Source organism: Phoenix dactylifera, unplaced genomic scaffold (assembly GCF_009389715.1).
Source record: "Phoenix dactylifera cultivar Barhee BC4 unplaced genomic scaffold, palm_55x_up_171113_PBpolish2nd_filt_p 000121F, whole genome shotgun sequence".
Classification (NCBI taxonomy): Eukaryota; Viridiplantae; Streptophyta; class Magnoliopsida; order Arecales; family Arecaceae; genus Phoenix; species Phoenix dactylifera.
Window position 1 is genome coordinate 925,477 of NW_024067689.1, and position 14,052 is coordinate 939,528.

At 37.5% G+C, this 14,052-nt stretch overlaps 1 long non-coding RNA gene across 7 annotated transcripts; it reads right to left on the minus strand.

Annotated features, from left to right (window-relative positions):
- Nucleotides 1-1,786: 1,786 nt before the first annotated feature.
- Nucleotides 1,787-13,475, minus strand: LOC108511601. 7 transcript variants are annotated; one of them, XR_003387355.2, is made up of 5 exons: nucleotides 12,586-13,475; nucleotides 11,002-12,474; nucleotides 10,640-10,913; nucleotides 10,469-10,533; nucleotides 9,400-9,725 (listed from the first exon to the last, which is right to left on the minus strand). It is a non-coding gene; the product is annotated as an uncharacterized LOC108511601 (long non-coding RNA). The 7 variants fall into 7 exon arrangements; XR_003387353.2 differs by having other exon boundaries at nucleotides 9,400-9,577; nucleotides 9,668-9,725; nucleotides 10,469-10,913; XR_001879937.3 differs by lacking the exon at nucleotides 9,400-9,725 and adding an exon at nucleotides 1,787-2,640 and having other exon boundaries at nucleotides 10,469-10,913.
- Nucleotides 13,476-14,052: the final 577 nt, after the last annotated feature.

The window sequence follows — 14,052 nt, forward strand, 5'->3', positions numbered from 1 at the left end:
ATTATCCGTCGGCAGAATCATATGTTAACTGCTACTATCCACCGGCAGAATCGTATGGAACTAGCTCTGGATATCGATCTACCCAACTTTTAAAGGCTATAGATAGTTAGTTCAGAGCTTTTAGCTATGTTTCTTAAATCACATTCTTTTGGTAAACCAGCAACTCACTATACAATGCGAGTACACCTCGAAGCATCAAAATACAAAACACGAGCTAGGCCCTGCAGAATGAGGGTAATACCATCCCATAAAAAGGCCCCGGTATGATGTGCTGCAAAGGAGGCGGCCCAGTTAGCCGCACTGCTCGTCTCCCCTAATACATGTGCATACTTGAAACATCTTTTCTTAAATCATGCATCTATAGCGCCATAGTCCACAAATAAATCATCAATAATAAAATAGTCATGCAATCATTCCTTCACAACAAAAATGCATATTTTATCAATATAGTTTATAAACAAATCATGAATATTAAAATATTCATAGAACTATTTATTCATGACAAAAGAAAAGTTTCATAATATCATGTGCTCGATCCTTAATTTAAGAAAATATAGAATCCTCAATGCCAAATATTCTTTTTATATTTCATAAAGATGTAAGCACTGAAAACAACCGATAATTCGAAAACTAGTAAGAAGTGCCAAAATTGCTTATCTATTTTTGTTTTGGACCTTCAAAATTCAACCATGTGAAACACCCAAACCTATTGAAAGCCTTTAAGATTCATAAGCAACAACAACCTAACAGAACTGAAAATGAGTTAAAATTGGGCAAAAAGATTTAATTTAGGGTACTAGAGGCTGTGTGATTTCATACCTAAATCGGGATAGAGAAAGGACAAGATTGGTCAAGATCAGCTATAATTTAGATGACTCGATAGTCGATAGGGGTCAATGGTGACTATATTTCAGAGATACCTAGCAACGACCAGGGTAATGAGTCAATACACTATCCTAGTACTAAGGCGATTTGGGGTATGTTTTTTTGAAGGTCAACTTGGATCCATCGTAGAGGAGCACGGGTCCCTCTTCTGGGGTCCATGGATCAGATAGAAGAGAGAAAGAGAGAGGGTAGAGAGAGAAATAAGAGGAAGATAGGTTTTTCTTCTCTCTTCTTTTTTTTTTCTTTTTCTTCTTTTTCTTCTTTTGTAAAACAGGGAAAGGAGGAGGAATTGCGGTTGTGGTCGTTGTTAACACCGGATGGCTAGCGACAGAAGGGGACAACGATAGCACAATTGGAGGTCCGGCAATAATCGAGCATGCAACTATCAGCGGTAGCGATTGATAGAAAATGAAAAGGGAACGAATAGGGGCTTTTCTTGGCTCGATCATTTTCGAGTCCCAGCTTGCTCATCGACGACTAAGGCTCTGGGCCAATATGAGGGACCAGTAAAAAGCTTTGACTACAAGCGTCGGTGGTGGACATGGCCGAAAAAAGAAAAAATAAAGAGGAGAACTGGGGTGAAATAGGGGAGAAGGCCTCAGCTTGATCTCCGACAATTCCTCGATGGAATCCAACCAATGACGGCTCAATAAAGAAGTGGGAAGGTTGGAGAAGAAGATAGAGAGGGTTTTGAGGCTTCATACCTCGCCTCCAGCAAGTTTTTGTGGCTGGCACAGTGAACCTGACATCAGCTTTCAAAAGGAAGAAGGGGAGTTAAGGAGCGATGGTTGTCGGTAATTGTTGGCGCCTCGAGGGATAGAGGATTTCCAGAGCCGGCCCAACTTTTAGGCGACTGAGGCGGCCACCTAAAGCCCCGGCCCAAAAAAAAGGCCTACCGCAGTCTAAAGCTACAGTAAAATTGCAAACAGTAAAACTGTGAAAAATACAGGCTACAGGCTATCTTATGCCTTCAGCTTCAAGACGACAAGACGTACAAAGCCGTCGTCCCAATCCTATCAGAGCTAGGCTTCTTGGCTCCCTCCTCCCCAAAACCTTCCATTTCTCCTCCCCCAACCCCAACCCTTGCTTTCTCCCCATCTGCACCAAGTTCCGCACCAGGGCGGACGGGAAGAGAGGCAGCAATTGGCCGCCACCACCACAATCGGTGACGAAGAAGAAGTCCTTCGCTGTTGCCATGGGCGAAATCTTCCTCGGCTTCGCCTTCTTGCTCCTCCATCATAGCAGGAGCTCAGCTGCCCCTGTCCCAGTGCCGCCTAGCGGCCTGAAGGTGTTCCAAGATCAGGAGGAGGCCTACTTCTTAGGAAAAAGGGAGTCGATTGCATTGGTGGTGGAGGACCCGATGGAGCAAGAGGTGATCTGGGAGCAGAGGTTGAAGGATTTAGAGGCCGAGAAGGAGAGGAAGAAGCCAAGAAGGTGACGAGCCCAAGGTTCAGCTTCTCGATCGCTGGCCTTCTCTTTCTCTATCATCTTGGGGTTGCTCACTTGCTCAGCTCCTTCTCGAGAAAGGCTACATCAAGGTAATTCTTTTGGCTCTCATCACAAGCATTTCTTGTGTGCGGATTGTTTTCCGAGAATCTGAAGGCAGATTATCTTAATGTTGCTCTGGTAAATGATATATATGTAATAGATATTCGATGTTTCTAGGCTCTAGAAATTAATGACTTGGGGCCATAAAACTGTTATGCATGAAGAACATTGAGTTGAGCTGTGCTGCACGTCTTCTATCTGGTGCTTCTGTTTAAAATTCAAATATTTTTAAGAAATGAAAATTAGGCTTCTATGGTACATAAATACATTGAGATTCAATGTCTCAGCATGCTTACTAAGTGATGACAATATATGTTTTGGTTCCTTTGTTAAGTTTATAAAAGAAAAAAAGGGTAGCGAAGTAATTTACAAATTACACATTACCAGAGGATTCCACATATGATCTATAGGTGCAAATGCTAACATTATCAGTTTAACTCAAAATGCAAAAATATCCCTTCAAGAATTGAAGTACTGGTTATACATATAGCCTGTTCATCTCAGCGATAGTCATAATCAAAAGAACTGTTATGATCTATCTAGAGCACTTATATATGCCATTTTTTTCTGGATTTTTCATTTACAAATGATGCCTATGACCTAACCACTAAAAGAAGTAAGGAATACTTTTATCAGAGTCAGATACTAGCGTATTTTAATATCTTTAGTACAATATTGAGCTTATCTTACAAGTCAAGAAACTTAAACACCTCTAATGACTAGCTCTGCTTCAAGTTTCTAGAACTTTGCTTAGTTTAGGATTTGTTGCCAGCAATCTTAGACCACACATCTCTTGGATATCATTGGATTTTTTTTTTTCATTAAACAAATTTTCTAAGAGATGCTTCAGAAAATGAACTTGGCCTATTGACATATTGATAATGAATCTTGAGTACAAAAGTTTGATTAGTAATTTTGCATCTTAAAAAATAGACGAATTATTTTTAAATAAATTTTTAACGTATTTTTACTTATTAAAAATTTTTTATTATTTTTAAAAAAAAACCTCCCTTAATAAGTTCACCTTAGGCTCCTAAATGCATTGGGCCGCCTCTGAGGATTTCGGAAGGATGAGGGGTGGGGGTCCGGTGAAGGCTAGGTTTCCTAGCCTCCATCAATATCCGAAGACGAGGAGTCCATCATCTTCAAATTGGAACAAGCGCTCTACCCCTATTGAACTTGGGAACAGGCCTGATTTTTCCCACTTGTATAGTTGTTCTTCCTTTGTCCTCTAAAATATGTGCTGCCAACTAAAGAATGCCATGTGTAATGGTAATTCAACTAATTTTTGCTGTTTCATTCTTTTCGGTTAGTAAAAGAGATGGCAATGCAATTGAAAAGTACGAGAAAAAGGATTCAAGGAAACCAAAGGTTAACATGTTCTACTATTGAAGAGCTATAATTTAGCTACGGTGCTTATATGGTCTTTGATTTTATTGTTGTAATCCAGTTACTGTTATAGGTCTATACTACAGATGAAGCTGGATATGATAAATTTACAGAGAAGAGTTTAGAGGAGCCAAAGCTACGCATTCATGTGTCTTTACCTGGATAAAATAACTTCCATTTTCAAATATCAACTAAGTAAATATTTTATTGAATAAAAATTACTTTGTTGGGTGGACGAGTCTGTCAAATTTGCCAGGTTTTAACTTTTTTAAGGAATAAATGTAAATAACAACTGATTTTAATGAAACCCAATAGTTGGATGCCCTTAAATAAAAACTGAGAATCATCCACACTAGAGTTTCAAACACAAAAAATAGTTTGTATGTGTGGATGTATGTATATATGTGTTAGGCATGGGGCTTATGTATAATAATGGTTAGTTAAAGTTTATTTGTATTATCTCGTTCTTCTTGTTTTTCCTTCTTATGATATCTTGAATAGTTAAAGTTATATATAAGGGAGTAATTCCTAGTTTTATTAGAAATTTAAAATGTGTTTATTAATATAAGATAATTAAGTTCATAATTGTTGCACCCCAAATCCAGAGCATGACATGGTCGTGTTACCGGAGGGTACATCCCATAATAACATAAAGCTAAACATTTCATCTAGCTTTCAATTCCATCTCAAATATAATAAAATAAATTGGAGTCCAATTTCATTATCCATTAAATGCAACCATTATTAGTTTAGAGCTTCTAAATCCAAACATACATACCAAACCCATAATTCTCAATATTCAAAAAATCATTGACTGCAAATTCATAGTCAATTTAAAATACTAAATTTTTTCTATAAAATCACCAAGCTTACTAGCACAAATCCAAGCCTAGACCAATCTTCGTCCCTACTGATCCTATTTGCTTGGGGAGAGAAAAATAAAAATAGAAATTTATGAGCGACATGGCTCAATAAATAAACCTTTCACTGCCTTACCAAATCAAGCATAAGTTTTTGCATAAATCAATGCATTATATAAAGAAAATAATAATTATTGCAAAATAGAATATATCATAATATTATATGATAAGGTAATTCATAAAGTCAGTCATGCATACATAAATCATCAATATATCGTAAATATGATTCCAGATGTATAGCATAAATAAAATCATAAATCATTTACCATTTAACCATATCATTGATCAAATGACTTCTCTCAGACTCAATGCTAAGGTTACTATTATACCTGCGACGGTCGTAGTCGACAAACACCAACTACTATTATCCGCCGGTAGGGTTGCATGACAACTATTATTACCTGCTGGTAGGATCGCATGCCAACTATTATTACTTGCCGGTATGATCATATGTCAACTACTATTACCCACTAGTAGGATTGTGTAAAACTGGATGTCGTTCTACCCAATTTTCAAAGGCCATACATAGCTATTTGAGAGTCTTTTTGTCATAGCCATTAAGACAATTTTTCTTAAGCCATATTTCTTGAATCATATTTTCTTGAATTATACATGAATAAAATACTAAATAGCTTTATAGAGTTTATAGCCCATAAATAAACATTTAACAGTAGATTAATCATAAAATTATTCTTTTCATAACAAAAATATAATTTTCATAAATATGAAATTCAGAGTTCATAAACAAGTCATTAATATTAAAATATTCATGAAATTATTATTTCGTAATAAGTCATGAGTTTCATAATATCATATGCTTGATCCTTAATTTTAAGAAAACATAATATCATCAACATTAAAAACTATTTTCATATTTTCATAATACCAAAAAATAAGTAAAAATTTGAAAAATAATAAGTCTAAAATCTACTTACAAGTTCGAAAACTGGTCAGGAGTATAAGGCTTACCTCTTTTGTCCTAGACCGTCAGACTTCGCTAGGCGACTCCGCCAGACCTATTTAAAATATTAACAATAAAATTAATTTTTAATTGATGACTTTAATCAAATAATATGAGAAGACTTGACCTGGCGTACGGTGGTTTCGAATAGGCTTAATGAATCGGACTCAATCATGCTAAGATCAATCAACAAGATTCATCGATGGGGGTTTCAAGAATATTTAATAGGGATGGAGTGATCGGTCAAGTAAGCGGCCCTGAGCACCAGAGCAGTTTAGGAACTCATTCCAAGGGTTAACTCGGATTTGTATGGATCAATACGATCCAAAAACTAAGTTCCATAGATCTTTTAGAGAGAGAAAGTAGAGAAGAAAGAGAAAACAAGAAAAAGGGATGGTTCTCTCTCCCCCTCTTCTTCTTTTCTTCATTCTTGGCAAAACAGAGGAAGAAGAAGGCGGTTGGTGGATGTGGTCATGGTAGTCTCAACTCCCTTCCTTTTATCAGAGTTGTTCTCTGAATTTTCTCATTGGTCATTTTGAGTTTCTGCAGGTTTGGGCCTCTTCTTGTCGCCCCTTTTCTTTTCTGATCTCTTCAAATATGATTCGACAATCAGGGCTCTTTCAATCACATCTTTATAACTATTGAAGAGGTGAGACAACAAACGAGTTCAGATCGGATACCTCAGACCTTATTCAAATCTGTTAGCCTTACTCCTTTCGGACTTCAAGAGTTGGGAACAGAATCGGCCTAACTTGTTAAATTTGTTTGCATAGTCTAATACTGTCATGTCATCCTTCTGCCCCAAGGCCAAGAACTCATTCTCCTTTGCTAATTTCACTGACTTGGGATGTGAAGGCCCGGCTTGGGCCCAATCCACTCGATTGGCTCGACCTGAGGCCTGGCCCATGGAGCGGCCAAGCGCAAAAGACTCCTAGAGGGAGTCTTCTTCTCCTTTGCAACTCCGAGTAGAAGTCGGAGTCCTAAGGTCGCCGGGACACTAGGGCTCCTCTATAAAAAGAGAGCTCTTTCCCTCCAAAGCTCTCCATCCCGAGCAATCCTCCTCTTTCTCTCTCCTTCTTCCTCCTTTTTCATGTTGAGTTCACGGCTACCCGTTATTGTGCTTGCCGGAAATTGAGGTTGTCGATGCCTTCAGAGTCGAGGTAACACTTCGATCTTCTTCCCCTTTCCTTCTTCTTCTTCCCTTGACCTGGAATTGCGGCTGCCATCCAAGAAATAGGCCAAAAATCTACCAACAAAAAGGATACCCTATTTTTTTCCTATTTTGGCTAAGTGTTTCTTTCTCTTTTCAGCCACCAGCACTGCCGCCTCTTGGCGTCGGACCTCTAGTTGAGTTCCACGACCTTCCTACTCTCTTCCATTATGGAACTGTGGCAGTCAGTGAGCGGCCAATGGTAGGAAATCAAGAAAAAGTCTGATTTTTCTATTTTTCGGGCTTTTTTTCTGGATTTTCTCACCAATTGGCCACCGCTGTCCACCATCACAACTGTTGGCTGCCACCTTGCCAAACCACCATGACCACAGCTACCAACCACCTCCTTCTTCCTTTGTTTTGCCAAGAAAGAAGAAAGAAGAAAAGAAAAGAAAAGAAGAAAAGAAGAAAAGGAGAGAGAGAACCATCCCTCTCTCTCTTATTTTCTCTCTCTTCTCTTTATTTCCCTCTACTTTCTCTCTCTAGAAGATCTATGGAATCTAATTTTGAATCTTGTCGACTCGATTTACGAACCTGAATTAATCCTTGAAATGTGTCCCTAAATTGCTCTGGTGCCTAAGCCGCTTACTAGACTGATCATCCCGACCCTATTAAATGTCCATGAAACCCCATCGATGAACCTTGTTGATTGATTTTGGCCTAATTGAGTTTGATTCATTAAGCGAATCATCTAGATTTGACCTACCCGTAACCATGGTACGTCCGATTAAATTTTCTCATATTATTTAATTAAAGTCATCAATTAGAAATTAATTTCATTGTTAATATTTTAAATAAGTCTGGCGGAGTAGCCTAACGAAGTCTGACGGTCTAAGACAAAAGAGATAAGTAAGCCTTATACTTGTTACTAGTTTTCAAATTTTTAAATAAAACTTACACTTCTTATTATTTTTCAAAATTTTACTTAATTTTTGATATTATGAAAATAATATTAAATATTGATGAGATCATATTTTCTTAAAATTAAAGATCAAGCATACGATATTATAAAACTCATGACTTATTGCGAAATAATAATTCCATAAATACCTTAATATTAATGACTTGTTTATGAACTATAAACTTTATATTTATAAAAATTATATTTTTCTTATGAAAAGAATAATTTCATGATTAATTTATTGTTAAGTACTTATTTATGGGCTATAAACCCTATAAAGTCAGTTAGTATTTTATTCATATATAATTCAAGAAAATACGATTCAAAAAATATGACTTAAAAAAATGTCTTAATGACTATGGCAAAAAAACTCTCAAATAGCTATTTATAGCTCCTAAAAGTGGGGTAGAACAACATCCAATTTTATACGACCCTGTCAGCGGATAATAGTAGTTAGCATACGATCCTGCCAGCGGATAATAGTAGTTGGCATACAACCCTGCCATCGGATAATAATAGCTGGCATACGACCTACCAGTGGATAATAGTAAGTGTTTGTTGATTACGACTTTGTCACAAATATAATAGTGACCTTAGCATTTAGTCTGAGCGAAGTAATTTGATCAATGATATGATTAAATGGTAAATGATTTATAATTTTATTTATGCTATACATCTGAAACCATATTTATAATATATTAATGATTGATGTATACATGATTGACTTTATGACTTACTTTATCATATGATACTATGATATATTCTATTTTGCAATAATTGTTATTTTCTTTATATAATGCATCAATTTATGCAAAAACTTATGTTTGATTTGATAAGGTAGTGAAAGGTTTACTTATTGAGCCGTATCGCACATAAATTTCTATTTTTATTTTTCTCTCCCTAAGCAAATAGGATCGGTAAAGACGAGTGTTGGTCTAGGCTTGAAATTCGCACTAGCAAGTTTGGCATTTTTGTAGAAGAATTTTAGTATTTTAAATTGACTATAAATTTTTAGTCAATAATTTTCTGAATAATGAGGATTATGGGTTTGCTATTTATGTTTGAATTTAGAAGCTCTAAACCAATAATGGTTGCGTTTAATGGATAACGAAAACGGACTCTTATTTATTCTATTATATTTGAGATAGAATTGAAAGCTAAATGAAATGTTTAGCTTTGTGTTATCATGGGTTGTACCCCTCGGTATCATGGCCATGTCATGTTCTAGATCTGAGGCACGACAGCTATGATCTTAATTATCCTATATTAACAATCACATTTTAAATTTCTAATTAAACTAGGAATTACTCCCTTATATATAACTTTAAGGGTCCAAGATATCATAAGAAGAAAAAAACAACAAGAACGAGATAATACAAATAAACTTTAAGAAGCCATTACTATACGTAAGCCCCATGTCTAACACATATATACATACATCCACACATACATACTATTTTTTGTGTTTGAAACTCCAGTGTCGATGATTCTCAGTTTTTATTTAAGGACATCCAACTATTGGTTTTCATTAAAATCAGTTGTTATTTACATTTATTCCTTCAAAAAGAAGTTAAAACCTGGCAAATTTGACAGACTGGTCCACCCAACAAAGTAATTTTTATTCAACAAAATATTTACGTAAGTTGACATTTGAAAATGGGGTTATCTTACTAATCCAAGTAAAGACATATGAAGGCGTAGATTCGGCTCCTCTAAACTCTTCTCTGTAAATTTATCATGTCAGCTTCATCTGTAGTATAGACCTATAAGGACAAATGGATTACAGCAAAAAAATCAAAGACCATATAAGCACCGTAGCTAAATTATAGCTCTTAACAGTAGAACATGTTAACCTTTGGTTCCCTTGAATCCTTTTTCTCCTGCTTTTCAATTGCATTGCCATCTCTTTTACTAACCCAAAAGAATGAAACAGCAAAAATTAGTGGAATTACCATTACACAGCGCATCCTTTAGTGGGCAGCACATATTTTAGAGGACAAAGGAAGCACAACCATACAAGTGTTTACATGGTTTAGCAGCTTTAGCTGTACGCCTATGTCCATGGGACTAGGTTATCAGACAGAAGTTACAAGCTATAGTACATAAACACTGACACAGATATTTAACCAAATTCATGACAACCTCACCATTTTAGATATGATATGATCCATTAACAGGATGACTGAACAACCTTAATCTAAGATGGGAAAAAACTTTTTTTCTTTTATTTTTTTGAATTCAAAAACAAAACTCATCTTCAGATTTGGCCCCTAAGAGAAAATAGCTGTCAAATATCTTACCATAAAAGTCCTTCAAACATAAAAGTCCAAATGTTTTTATGGAAAATCACCTCAAGTGACATCATGCACCTTCTCCTACTTTCTTTTCTCTCAACTGTTGGCGAAGATCTTCCTTTCCATCTCTATACTAAACCACGAATGAATACGGAATCTCCATTTATGTTAATCTCAAATGTAAATGTAGATGTTTATGATCTCTTATCAGTAAAAATAGCTTTCATTTTTCTCGGATGGTGATAATTCATATTCAAAAATACTAGAATCTTTATTTTTAATGAAATCAAATAATATCAAAATGTTCTTCAAAATACAAGGAGATGGTCAACAATTAGAAATAGAGAGCAGAAATCAGACCTTCGTGGCAGTTCGGCTAGGTGAAGCAGCAGCCTCTAGCTTCCTCAATGCATCTTGGTCCCACTCTGAGCCCCTCCAGAAAATATAAATCGTAAGAAAATAACAAAATCACATGAATATCAAAGAGAACTCTTTTTAAACCAATCAAGAAAGAGAGAGGAATTGTCCAACTTTTAAAGAAGAAAGCCCAGTTATCCCCTCCACAGCAGTAAGCAGGTGGGACTGAGTCAGAAAGCAGCCCAAGTGATACAATTTCACGAGGTCAAACCCTCCAAGGTCTTTGGTTGTAGAGTGCAGCCTCAGAGAACCTGCAGCTTTGGCCTTCCCGCAATTCTTGCAGGACGATCGGTTGGATTTGGCATACTCTGCAACCACTTTATCGGGAGGGACCATTGGAGAATTCTTTTCAGTGAATTCTTCCTTCCCAGCTTCATCTGTGCTAGAGCTGAAAAATAGAAAGGATAACAGCAACAACATTAAGACAAAAAAAACATCCAACTAGTTATTCCAATTCAACGAGGAAGCATATTAACCTTTGGTTTCTTTGAACACTTTTCCTCTGACTCTTCAGCCGCATCCCCATCTATTTTACCAACCTTTTTTGATGGAAAACAGAGGGAGCAAGATGCTTCTTCCTTGTATGTATTAAAATGTGTAGAGTTTACAAAATGCACAAAATGGGTGGTACACCCAAGTACAAAATTGGGAGTTAAGAGGGAAGAAGGAAGCGCTGAGTACAGGCTAATGAGAATTCATGAGAAGTTGGTATACCGGGGAGGAGATAGGAGTTGGAATCAACTTATCATCACTCTATTTCTGGCAAATTTGGTGTGAGAGAAACTCTAGAATCTTCCTACAAAAGCAATCTTCAATTAGAGCGGTTCTATGCAAGACTCTCCTGAACAATTTATGTATCTTTTTACTCCTCCAAGAAGTCCACAAGTCTTTCAAGTTGGGTGGCCAACCTTGAATTTTTAGGCACAACTTCAGTGCAAACTAGATGTTTTTTGTGAAGGGACACTTGATGAAAAGATAGGAAACAATATATACGTTTGCTCCACACAAAGGGCAACCCGAACTCACAGCCCATCCTTTTCTAAAAAGAATGTCTCCAGTCTGAAGTTTGTTCTACTTTACCAACCCCAAAAACCAATAAAATTAAGCTAAATGAGCCTAATACATCATATGAATATAATCGACAACTAACCACACCTCCAGACACTTATGCTTCTATCAATCTCCATTGTACCATGCTACTGACATTTGCCATGCAATACAAAAGCAACAAGCAAATAAAGAACATACAAGAACATTATATAGCAATATATCTGCGCCTATGGAGCAATATCTTGGTTTTCCTCAGTTAAAATGGAGAGAATAACAGGAAGCAAGATATAACCTACAGGCTACAGTACCTTCACATTGACACAAAGAATATTTTTAACCAGATTCACAAAACTTGACAATTTCAGACATGATATAACCAATAAATACTGTAACTGCACTAAACATCAAAGGAAATTGGTAGCCGTCAATGTTTTGAATCTCTTTAAATCCAAGAACGAAACTCTCTTCCATGGCTCTCGAGGATCTTGATGTACAAAAGGCCTCCACATAAAAAAAACCATTTTTTTTTGCGGAAAATCACATACAGGCGGCATCGGTGCCTTCTTCCTACCATCTTTACTCTGATCGTTGGTAAACTCCTTTTTAACCAAGAAACAGATAATAGGCCTCTCCTTCTGTTAATCAAGGAGGTACAAGTGAGACTGTACACCAACCCGAATTCTTTCTTCAGACCATTTTCTTTTTGTGCAGAAAGCAATGCTTCTTGATCAAAGAAATCAAAGTTTCCACGTTTCAACGAGATCAAAACATACCAAAATACAGAAACTACAATGAAAGGACTAACACTTTGAAACAGAGATAAAAATTCAGACCTCATTAACGGTTTACTCGGATGATGCGACAACCTTTAGCTTCTTTAAGGCATCCTGATCACAACTCTGAGTTCCCAGGAAATAGTTGTCATAAGAAAATACAGCAGCGAAACTATATAGATATCAAAATACAAGTCTTTTTAGATCAACAAAGAAAGGGACAGGGATCGCTCAAACCTTCAAAAAAGAAAACCCCCACATCTTCTCCGTGGCAGCGAGAGGGCATCCCGAGTCGGAAAGCAATCCAAATGATACTATTTCACGAGGTCAAACCACCGAGGGCTTTCTCTCGACAAGCCCGGCCTGTAAGAACCCGCCCCGATGGCCTTCTTGCAGTTCTTGCAAGACGAGAGACCGGATTTCGCGTGCTCCACGACCACTTTGGGTGGCGGCGCCCTTGTCGACAGCGAGTGAAGGCTAGAGCAGGTAGGCGAGGGCGAGCGCGGGCCGTGAGGAAGGGGAGAGTCGAGAAGTTAGGGCTTTCGCAGGGAAGGGAGAGGCTGGAGGCGGGGGGGTTGGGGGCAGAGCAAGAGCATGGAGAGAAGGAGGCGGGTGCTAGGGTTTTATAGCCATCTAGGGGGGTGGAGCGGCTAATGGATTACGATTTCACGCCATTCTCCGGTTCTTGGAGAAGGAAGAGTTGGGGCGGGAATGGCGATGTCAATGTCGGAGCGGTGATGGGGGGCCCCGGAACCCGCCCGATGGCCTTCTTGCAGTTCTTGCAAGACGGGTGACCGGATTTCGCGTGCTCCACGATCACTTTGGGTGGCAGCGCCATTGTCGAGAGCGAGCGAAGGCTAGAGGAGGTAGGCGAGGGCGAGCGCAGGCCGTGAGGAAGGGGAGAGTCGAGAAGTTAGGGCTTTCGCAGAGAAGGAGGGGTTGGAAGTGGGGGGGTTGGGGGAAGAGCAAGATGATGGAGAAAAGGAAGCGGGTGCTAGGGTTTTATAGCCATCTAGAGGGGTGGGAGCGGCTAATGGATTACGATTTCACGCCATTCTCCAGTTCTTGGAGAAGGAAGAGTTGGGGCGGGAACGGCGATGCCGAGGTCCGAGCAGTGATGGGGACCGTGAAAGGCGTGCGCGGTGCCGGCCTCATTTTATAGAGCAAGACCAAAGCCATGGCCAGTTTTCTTTTTCTTTTTTTTTTTAATTTCTTTTTATTTAATGGATGGACCATGCATGTCGAGTATGGATGCACCTAATAAAATTAAAAAATAAAATACCTCGGAGTGCCAGAATCAAAGCCATTGGCCAATTTGACTGTAAAGCTTTGCTTTTATTAAAAAAAAAGGTACTGGCAGTTTGGTAATTATATTTATAAAATGTTGCAGAATTTTAAGATATATTTGATAAATAAAATGAGAAAATATTTTGGTATGACAAAGACCATAAAAAATATTGTATAGTATTATACAATAAAACATAATAAAATATAGAATTGGTTGCATACATACCCTCTTAAATATTTAAATTTGCATGAATACCTTCCTAAATTGATATTTGCATGTTACCCTTATAAAATACTTGTTTTGCAGATATACCCTTTATTTTTCTTTTTTTGGCATATGTGCCCACACTATCTAACGTCGTCAAAAAATTAGCAGTTTAAAATTAAAAATAACTGAAATATCCTTAATGTGTAAAT